Source organism: Ptychodera flava, chromosome 5 (assembly GCF_041260155.1).
Source record: "Ptychodera flava strain L36383 chromosome 5, AS_Pfla_20210202, whole genome shotgun sequence".
Taxonomy (NCBI): Eukaryota; Metazoa; Hemichordata; class Enteropneusta; family Ptychoderidae; genus Ptychodera; species Ptychodera flava.
The window spans coordinates 44394629-44406315 of record NC_091932.1 but is presented as its reverse complement, the minus strand read 5'-3'; the positions used below and the strand labels follow the sequence as shown (position 1 = coordinate 44406315).

The 11687-nt window shown below is 36.8% G+C and overlaps 1 long non-coding RNA gene across 1 annotated transcript in view; it reads left to right on the top strand.

Annotated features, from left to right (window-relative positions):
• Positions 1–11687, top strand: part of LOC139134071 (uncharacterized) — a 38173-nt gene continuing 26486 nt past the window's right edge. The window contains exons 1-2 of the long non-coding RNA XR_011552708.1: positions 1–110; positions 2082–2231. This is a non-coding gene — a long non-coding RNA (uncharacterized lncRNA). The remainder of the gene's footprint in view (positions 111–2081; positions 2232–11687) is intronic.

Genomic DNA, 11687 nt, shown 5'->3' with positions numbered 1-11687 from the left:
GGCAGCATCTATCCCCAACTGCTCTGAGGAAACCAAAGGTTCATATGCTGTTGCATTTGGCAGATGACCTGATGAATGATGTACCATGTGACTGCAGTGATACAGAAAAGGTAAATTACATAAACCTGTTGTACTGGTATTCCTTGTCGATATGCTTTTGATTCAAAACAAAAGTTTGAAAATGTATTCAAGGTAGGATCTTTCACAGCCTGTGGAATTTTTCAAAGCTGTAAACATGTCTTTTTTTTCCTTCTTTCCATGTAAGACATTAAGGAAACTCCACATTATATTATAGGGTTATTCACAAAATACGGCCCTGTATGGACGAGGCCTCAGTGAGTGACGTATTGGACGAGCCGAAGGCGAGTCTAATACGTCACTCACTGAGCCCGAGTCCATACAGGGCCGTATTTTGTGTATAACCCTATTATTATACACCTCCCTCCATTAATCGTCCGTATAAACTAATTCTATGGTAAATTTTGAGGGATGCGGCACGCGCGATATGAGTGGAACGCGCGCGATCTACTGCTCCGTAGTACAAGTCCCTTGCGTTGGCACGAAGCCAATTAATTTTCAGTGCAGTACAAGCAAACTTCGCTGAATGTTTTCAATTTAATTAGTTTTTTAAAATAAAAATCAATTGCATTTAGACTCAGTTTTGTGTTTAGCGTGTTTGAAACCTTATACTACGAATACATTTTGGTGGAAGTTGTTATTATGTCTATAACTCACCGTAAAATAGTTTGTTTACATCCGATAATCACTAGGTCAAAGGTCAGTCAAACAGGCACGTCGCGCGTCTCCCATATTTGGGACTCCGCGTACTATACAAAATACGGAAAGTTATTGGACGGTCAAACTCCCATAGGTTACGGCAGTAGGTGTATAATAATGGTTTTTAAAGGACTTCAAACTTATTTTTTTCACTATTTCTCTTTTAATGTCAACCAGTTACCATAACTTCTTGCTCTCCTTCCAAAAGCATGTTTATATATGCGTTTTCAGCTTGTCAACTCAGTCTGTACATGTATAAACAGTATTGTTATTGTTGACAAATAAATTCTGGTCCAGATCAGAATTCACATGTAAACAATACCGGTACATTTTACATATATAGCCATTGACTAGCCTTACAGTGGGTGTTTCAGAGTAGAATAAGACACTATGGTTGAATTAAAACAAAAATGGAGAAAAATTCATCAAAAGTTAGCATTACTGGCCCTTTAAATTATGCTGATTATGTGAACTGTGTCACAGTTTCATTTGTTTGCCAGTACACCAGAAACAGTTACTATTATTAATCTCTAATGCTAAATTTTGCATCACGCCTGACAAAGTTTTATGTTCTATTTTTCAAAGTACTAGTGACAGTTTACAACCTAGTTTTGAGAGTGTACCATGTTTATATCAAAAGGAAAAGAAAACGGAGGAATAATGTTGACATTTTGATTTCCATACAATTGTCATGACTGGGTTTGTATGCACCAAGAAGAATCCTGAAATCCTGAAAAATTACTCATTTGAACATTAAATACTCTCAGAAAAGTACTTGAAAGTCCTGAAGTCTTGAGTGACTTTGTAAACACCCAACATGACCAAACTTGACCATAGTAAGGTCAATTGCAGGGCGATTTGTTTTGGTCCCCTCTAACTGTCAATACTTGAAGGTGGATTTGAATTGACCATCTTTATTTCCCAAAATATGTATGGTACAGGATATTGTAACACCACAGAAGATACTGTAACAGTGAAGTCTGCCATTAAGGACGCTAAGATGGCAATCTACATATAACATATAGGACAAATATTTAGACTAAATGGTGTCAACTAAACTTAATTCAGAATACTTTGAAAGATATCTACATCTATGGAGTAAGGTGTTATAACTAGACAGATTTTCCTGTGTATACCGGTAGACAACCTTTACAGACCAGATACATGTGTGGGTTTTTCAGGACCTCAACTGTACAGAGTGTAGGGACAAATTATAAAGTACTGATTTTCAAAATTCCAATCTCAGTTCAAAAACCTGTATTTTGCCATAAAGATCAGTGTTTTATCTACTTCTGACATTTCAGGTGGGAATCATTCATGAGTCTTGTACAAGTTGAGAATCTGTTTACAAACCACCGTTAAATCAATCAAGAGATCTTGCTGTTAATTTGGTAGACCACAGCAAATTCATTTGATTATTCAGGGTGGATATTGGAATATTGCAACTATTACAGGTAAGATGTGACATTCTCATCATTTTCATTATATTTTTGTAAATAATTATTTTGAAAGGGACATAAGCTGTAACTTGTGGCAAGATTTTCCAGTATTCTGCTTCTATATATCAACAACCGAGTCTGACCCTAATCTGTTTATCATGCTGAAATTTCGAGTATTCTTGTTGTCAACACAGTTTGTATGTGTGTAGTGATCATTCTTTATTGTTAACAAATGAATTCCAGTCTGGACTTGAATACAATTTTCAACAATAACAATGTAGATTATACTCATATAGGTGTTGTTGATATGCTAAATACTTGGCATTTAATAACAGTTCAGGGATTGAATACAGAAAGTGTTGGGAAACCACAAAACTAAAGTTCTGAGAAATAGCCAAAAGATACAGCTTATCAATATGGAGCTTTAATATTTTCATAAATCATCAGTTTTTGTAGGAGTAAGAAAAAGAAACCTTTCTTAGTTGGAAATTGCATGAAAAATACGAAGACACTGCCAAAGAAAGCTGTTTTATATTCGACTTTTGAGTCCTACACACGCCATACATACTTGATTTAGTGTGATCTGGGATGTCGACCATTTTCAAGTTGGAAAAATGAAAAAACCACTTTAATCGATATTAGTCTGTGGAGAGAGACCGCAATGCGGTGGTTTCCCGAAAAATATAGTCGTTAGGGATTTACAAGCGCCCCGATGCATGTTACACTCTTAGTTTTTTGATGGGACTAAGCATAGACCATCGAGGGTCTATGGATTAAGATAGAATGCGTCTCGGAAAAAGTTAATCAGGCCCTCAAACCTTTTCAATTCTATCTGAGGTAGCACTTATATACCGGTAGGGGAGGGGGGGATTCGTTTTGAAGCTCTTGCTGTATTAACATTTTTCACTGTCTTTGAAAATTTCTTTGTCAATTTGAAAATTTTAGTTTTCTCCATAGAGTTAACACAGAGTTGGCAGCCAGTTTGAAATGAAAATATCTCTGGAAATCGTGGATAATTTCTTTTTATAGAACCAAAATTTGCACGGCAACCTCCAATTTTCATTCTTGATTGTCAAAGAGTTTGGTTGAAAAATTGCCTGAGGAAAGCAAGAGCAACAGTTGAAGTCTTTCATCGAGGCACATACTACAGTACCTTAAAGTTTACTTGCGTGTGGAGACTTTTTATCCAAATTGGATTGGCAGGCGGTTGTATGTTGAGTAAGGTCAATTATTATGCGTTGAATCTTGAGCCAAAGAACTGGCGAAAGTCAGATGAAGTTCATAGGTTTCTGCTGTTGAGTTTGTTTAAAGATTACGTGTGTATAGGTAGTTTTGCGATACGTAGGGTACAGTTGCAAGTGCGTAAATGGAAAGCTCGAGGTCACGTGACCAACGCCCTACATACCCACTGTTCTTAACTTAGTCTAGGGTTTGGCCGCAGCCCCAGCAATCGGTTTATAAGGCTCACCTGGCAGTTTCAGTGAGCAATGAATCACGAACAGCATTTTGTATATTTACAAAAGAATTGTGACAAAATAGGTTGCCAATATTATCAAATTCAGGAGATTCAAACCGTCAAAAAGTTGTGTTTTCGACTTGTGTTCATTACATATTCGCCGATATTTTACTATAACGGTTCTATTTTCATCGACGATGGTCTCGTATAAAGCTCAGTTGCCGTTTACACTGGCGGGGATCGATATGACCAGTGAATTCTAGTGACTGTACATTTCGCAAGTACACCATGACTATATTTGAGGTCGTCATAGTAATATAACATTTTGTAACCTGATTGACTTCTATGATGTAACACGGTCTACGGAGTGACTTCAAAACGCCCTCCTGCACGCCCTGAGTGTACCAAGAATCATCGCTTACTAATATGAGGATCAGAATGTCAGTGTGTTTTGCTTTGTAATACGGATCGTTGCAATAATGTCAATGAAATAACGTTGGACTATTTCTGTGTAAAGAAGTAAATGTTCGGCGAAGTTGTGAGTTTCATGATCCTGGTTGAACCAAGGTCATCAACCTTTTTGGACTATTTGGCTCCTGAGACGTCTATCATTTCGACGGAAAATTTCGAATGGTTTGTTGTAAGTATCTTAATCCCTATGCTACCAAAACGTGTGAAAAACTTACATGTGTAACTTCCTCCCCCGGTGACGCCCGGTCTTGCCAATAAAAAGAAACTTTCTGAGCTGGAAATCACGTGATAAATACCAGGGATAAATACTGAGAATTGTCAGATAAAGGAGTTTATTATTTGAGTTTTGAGTCCTATACTCGTCGTTCTTGCTGTAGTTTGAGCTGGTATGTCGATCGTTTTCAATTTGGAAAAATGAAAACCAAATTTAATCGATATTAGTCTGAGGAGAGAGACCGCAACGCGGTGGTTTTCAGAAATAGATAGTCGTCGGGGATTTACAGGCGCTCCACGCATCGGATGCCCGACAGTTTACCACAAAGCATGTTACACTCTGAGTTTTTTTATCGGACTAAGGTAGAATGCGCCACGGGAAAAGTTATTCGGGACCTCAAACCTTTTCAATTCTTTTTGATGTACTACTTATGTGAGGTGAGGGTGGAGTTCGTTTCGAAGCTCTTGCTGTATCGAAACTTTCCACCGTCTTTCAAATTTATTTGACTATTTGAAAGTTCTATTTTTCTCTGTAGAGTTTACATTGGCGGCCAGTTTGAAATTGAAATATGATAATCTGGAAATCGTGGATAATTTGTTTCATTATTAGAACAAAAATTTGCATGGCGAGATTGCCCGGTGAGAATTTGTTTCATTATTAGAATAAAAATTTGCACGGCGAGATTGCACGGTGAGTATGTCATACCGGGTCACTTTTAACTTCAACGTACTGGAGTCACACCACAAATTACAAACTAACCGTGTTATGCGTTATTTTCAATTTAAAGCACAGCTCCAGAGGCAGGTAAACTTTAAGGTAGCATGCGGCTCAATAAAGGGCTTAGACTTTCGTTCAAGCTTTTCTCCAGCGAAATTTCAACCACACTCTTTCAATATCCAGAATTAAAATTGAGGGTCATCGTGCAGATTTTGGTGCTAGAGAAATTACAAATTGCCCAAGATTTGTCAATATTTGCGATTCAAAGTGCAGCTTCAGAGGCAGGTAAACTGTAAGGTAGCATGCGCCTCAAAGAAAGACAACTTTTGCTCAAGCTTTTCTCAAGCAATATTTCAACCCTACTCTTTGAAAATCAAGAATAAAAATTTGGGGTCACCGTGCAATTTATTTTACTGTAGAAATTACAAACTACCCACGTTATGCGTTATTTTCAATTCAAAGTACAGCTCCAGAGGCAGGTAAACTTTAAGGTTGTATGCGCCTCAATGAAAGGCTTAGACTTTCGTTCAAGCTTTTCTCAAGCAATATTTCAACCATACTCTTTGAAAATCAAGAATAAAAATTGGGGGTCACCGTGCAAATTTTTGTGCTAGAGAAATTACAAATTGCCCAAGATTTGCCGATATTTTCAATTCAAAGTACAGCTCCAGAGGCAGGTAAACTTTAAGGTTGTATGCGCCTCAATGAAAGGCTTAGACATTCGTTCAAGCTTTTCTCAAGCAATATTTCAACCATACTCTTTGAAAATCAAGAATAAAAATTGGGGGTCACCGTGCAAATTTTTGTGCTAGAGAAATTACAAATTGCCCAAGATTTGCCGATATTTTCAATTCAAAGTGCAGCTCCAAAGGCAAGTAAATTTTAAGGTAGTATGCGCCTCAATAAAAGACTTCACACCTTATTAGCTTGTCGAAATCAAACCTGTTGTGTTTTGCAGAAAAAGCAACTATCTACCATCCGCATTGTCTTACAAAAATAATGATTTTATTACCGTTATATTTGTATTGAATTCATGGTATACTCTGAGCTTTGTATTTGACGGCAGCAGACTGTGTTATGTCACAGAATTCAACCAGGTAACCCTTGCTACATCTAGTCGACCCCAATTTTATATATCGAACACCTGCAAAAAGTGCCAACATCCATCCGTTACATCCAGGCGTGTGTAAATAGAGAACTTCAGCTGCGACTGTCTACCATGATAGTAGCACCGTTATAGTAAAATGCCAGTGAATAAGTAATTAGCAGCATAGCTTTGTGAGGATTTAATACCCTTAAATTGAGACAAAATGACAAGTGATAATATCGAACATCTTCTCTAAATAGAGCAATTCATGTGCATGTTTTAGCGATCGTAAATGCTCAAATTTGAGCATTATAAGTCAAAGCGTAAGACAGTATCTATGCACAGCAAAAAAGTAAACTAAGTTATGAAGAGCAGGGATAAATTGCAGTGGTCACGTGACCTCGGGCTTTCCATTCACTTACCGCTACTCAATGTATTGCAAAATTGCTAAGATGCAAATCACATAAAAATCAAACTTAACATCAGAAAATACTTAGTTATATGAAAACTGCCTCCTATCATTTAGCGCCGTTCGAACTAATATCTTGCAGATTAATCTCATTGTCACACTGGCTCACTTTTAACGTAGTGGAGTCACACCGCCACAGATTTGAACAATCAATTCAAGTAGTGGTAAGGTAAATATGACGGATAGATTTGAACAGATAGCCGAATGTGTTTAGATTTATTTAGGAACGATCCCTTACAAGAATCTGGAGTTGGATAACACAAGTGGCTAAATTTAGGCTGTGATGTACGACCGGTGTAGTGTGATTGCCGTAATTTGTTTTGTGAGAGTCCGCATTGCTTCGTTTAGATTAACAAAGTTCCACATGCGTTCAACTCTTTAAGGTAGAACGCACCTCGGGGACAGACATTCAGACTCCCAAACTTTTACAATTCTCTTCTGATATACCACATGTGGGGGTTCATTTTAAAGCTCTTGGTGAAAGAAAACTTTTCACCGGCTTAGTTTTTCGAAATTTGATAATTTTTATTTTTCGCCATAGAATTAACACAGGGATGGCGGCCATTTTGAATTTCTAATATCGGTAAATCTTGGGTAATTTGTTTCTCTAGTACCAAAATTTGCACAGTGACCCCCTATTTTATTCTTGATTTTGAAAGAGAATGGTTGAAAGATTCCTTGAGGAAAGTTAGAGCAAAAGTTTAAGTCTTTCCCTTTCGAGGTGCATATTACCTTAAACTAGACATTCATCCAATTTCCAAATCTCGGCTAAATTCTCCGTAAGTTCAACAACCAGAAATACTTTACTTCTCACCACTGTAAGTTTACCGATATTTGAAATACACACTGGAAGCCAACTATGTGTTAATGCTATGGAGAAACATCAAATTTTCCATTTCGAAAAACAAAGACGGTGGAAAGTTTTTATACGACAAGAGTTTTAAAATAAGCCCCAACCAGTTAGTGGTAGGTCAGAAAAGAATTGAAAAGGTTTGAGAATCCAACAAGTAACTGTCCCCGAGGCGCATTCTACCTTTATTCATTCAAAAATCTAAGAGAATGTTACTTGCTTCGTAGAAGACTTTTAGATGCGAAACTGTCGGATGACTTTAATATTTCGGACCGCAAAACAGCAAAGCACGGCCTGTGTTTAACTCTTTCACTGCAGTGAACTTGTCAGGTCAGTGACCTTAAGAGACCCCATGTCAAATCCAAATGCAGACAATTGTTCATTTCTTGGTTGCTTTGATTTTAAGACTTTGTTCAGTTTCTTTGGGGTGTTTAATGTAGTAGGCACATCGATGAAAGACTTAAGCGTTTGCTCAAACTTTTCTCAAGTAACATTTCTACCATTCTCTTTCAAAATTGAGAATATAAATTGAGGGTCACCGTGTCAATTTTTTTACCAGTGAAACAAATTAATCAAGACAGTCTTAAGACACAGGCACATACACAAGAGTAGAAATGCGACTTTATATACTTCTACGACAGTAAGATTGATTATGATTTGACCACTTGGAATTGGGCATCGTAGACTAGAGAAACAAATGCAATAAACCATCTTTATTATCCTGCTAAACGCAGATTTTGTAGTCATTCAAGTTGTCTTAGGCTAATTGACATACCCAGAGAGCACGGACCCGATTTTAAGTACCGGTAAATGAATTCTAGTCCAGACTTTTATTCAATTTTCAACAATAACAATGGTGATTGTATATATATATAAGCTGTGCACGTTAATAAGGTAAACGTGGATATTTCATCATGCTTCAGAGATTCATATAAAAATATTGCAGCTGATACACTGAACAAAATTACTGAACAAATAGCCAAAGTTACAGCTAACAGAGCTTTAGGATTTTGAATTGATAAGTAAGTTTTGCAATAATTTAGAATTGATTATTATTATTATTATTATTATTATTATTATTATTACAAGTTTAGGGGCTATAAGTATTATATAGAAATCTAATAAAAATTCATTGAAGCTGTGGGAATTCTGAAAAAAGGAAAAAGGTGTTGTTTATTTTAATTTTGTCAATAGGGGTGACTTCTAATTGTCGTACGTATATTCTCTCCGCCCAGTTAGATAGGTGTTTCTTTTGACATCACTACCCTTGTGAATATTCATATACTTGCAAAAACCAACAGTCGTTGTCTCTGGCAGCGCGTGCTCACAGCTGCTAAGCTGCACAGCGTAGCCTTTCGGATCGCAGGCCCATCGTGGCAGTCGTGGGCGCCCACAAACAAGGCACAGCGACTGTGGAGAGTCTATGCCAGTGGAATGTTAAATGTATCTTCAGCGTGGCATTTGTAGTTGTGGCGAAAACCATAAACCCTCTCCCTGTGCTGACGTTGTGAGTTTTATTTTGTTCATGTGCATTTACTGTAAGCGATCGAGCAAGTTTTGGGATGGAAATAGAGCAAAAGCATGAGTTTTTCCGCGAAATCTGTGCTGCAAATATAACTTCACGCATGCGCACTCGTTTGCGCGTGAATGTGTCGTCTGTACACTACGTCTCGTGCTATAATCTTGTCGTTGAGCTTTGCATGTTGACAGAACTGGAATTACTGCAGAGAATACTTTTCAGGAGATCACAAGTGAGTCCCTAAGGTAACAAGTAGGACGTTTAGGAAATCCTTTCAGAAAGTTCACGCGGCCTGTGGCCATTTTGTGGAGTATAATACGAACCTGGACTGGAGGCGTGGAGCGACGGTATACCGTATTTCTACTGTAAATATTGCCAGATAATATGCGATGGAATTTTGCGTTTCACGTCGTTCAATCATTCAGATGGAAATGCCGGCCTTCTCCAAACTTTGAAAAAATCAGGGTGACAGACTTTGGCTAACTCTTGTATAACAATGACGTAATTTAATGAGAAGACCTTTGTATTCGAGCTCGGCAACATTTTTGATTTGAGAACTCTGATCATGACGGATTCACTGAAACAGTGAGTATTCAACAACTTTTTCGTATATCCATGTATAGCACTTGTGCAAAAAATAAGCGAGTCCACAGGCCTTTGGCGAATCAATAAATGCGTTTTTCACCAAGCTGAAAGGTTGAAAGATGCGTCCGTCACTTTGGGACGAGCTAGATAAATGCAGTCAAACCCAGCTGGGCGTAGAAATCTGCCATAGTATGACTTTGTTCTAGAGACGACCGGGCCGTGCGGTGGAACTTTGCAACAAAGTTTCCATATCTGAACTGAGGTACTTGAATGACAGGCACAGGAAACGATGGCTAATACAAATGCATTGTCGTTGCATTTTGATAATAATGTATCAATCACAATGACACGGACATTATTATGCCTCCTCCCAACAGAAGGGCCACGGTCTATTTTTAGCCCTGCTACAGTATATCTCAGTGCTGAAAATGCCATATTGTTGTCATGTTGTCACGGCGACTTTTAAAATTTGCATACAACTGTGAGAGTGAAACGGGTTGTTTATAGGTCACAAAACTTTTGAGTCCCACTGTCGTCCATTACACCTGTTTCCTTGGGCAATAAAGGTGTGCAAGTATACACATCAAAAGACTAGAAAATTCACTTCATGGGCAGAACCTTGTAAAATAGCCCTTTCTATCTGGTTAACGAAAAAAGATAGCCCTGATCTAAAATATGCATGGGCTACCAGCCAGTGTCACCGGCCTACCACATTCAGAACATGGTTGCCCAAGTGGACTACCAGGGAAAAAAAGTTTATTTCGAGCCCTGTGCAATATTAAACATGAAACATTTAACTTGTAATATTGCCCCTTGTCTTGGCCTGCTGGGTTTTAAAAAATGTTTAAAGGTATACAAAGGCCATGTTCAAATTTAGCCATTGCTACCATGGAAAGGGGAGATCTAGCTAATCATCAGAATCATAGAGTTTATGGGGTCACGCCAGGTCACACAAAAATAATGCACCACTACATGGCCATAATTTTACTTTAGTTAAAGAATCAGAAATACTTTGTCTTCATTATTCTTCCTAGAATGAGGCAAAGAAATAAAATAAATTATTATAAAATGAACATTATTATACGTCGTTAATTATAAATCCATAAAATAAATAAGTACCAGTGAATTATGTTTTAATAAAACAAAAAAAAAACTGTTACTGCTTCTTATATAATGGTACATTGGGTGATAAGGGGAATTGGGTTCATAAAATTAATTTGAGATACAAGTAGAATTAATCTTAACACATAAAATTAATTTGAAGGCATAAAATTAATTCGATGAATGCATAATAAGTTGGTACTAAACTCTATAACACTTATTTGGGATGACTGCATGAAACAAAATTAAAAATGCTTGAAAAATTTTTTCTGGTCTACATAAAATTAATTCAAACACACAAAAATAAACGGAAAACAATTTTGACAAGAATGGCCTCAATGTACATTATCTTTATTATTCTTCCTAGAATGAAGGCAAAGAAATTACAATTATTATTATTATAGAACAAACGTTAAAAGTTGTTACTTAGAAATCCATAAAATAAATAAAAAACAGTGAATTATGTTTTAACATAGACCCACTCAAGGGTATATTGTTTTAAATAAAAAAAGTTGTGGTTCCCAAATAGGTTACCATGGCAACATAAAACAAAAATGAACATTGAGTTCATGCTGTGATAAATACACTTAGGAGAGCATTTGCACAGTTACTAGGATTACTTTTATTGGAATTTTGAAAAAAAAAATGAAATTTTAAAACTCAAATAGGTCACTATGGAAACACAGGAGAGGTAAAAATGGATATCATATTTTGTCTTTCTAACCTAAAATAACCCTTCAGTATAATATTTCTGTTGATTTAATGGATTTTTACACTGGATATTTGGTCTTTCTAACCCAAAATATCCCTTTGATATAACACATTCTGTTGATTACTGGATTTTAGGTGGAATCTTTGAAACACTGGTAATTTTACTCCTAAATGGTTGCCATGGAAACATCTCACATTAAAATGAGTGTGATTTTTTTTTTGTGCTAACCAGAAAAAGCCTTATTATCAATTTTTTACATCAATCAATAGTTCTTTAATAGGAATTAGGGA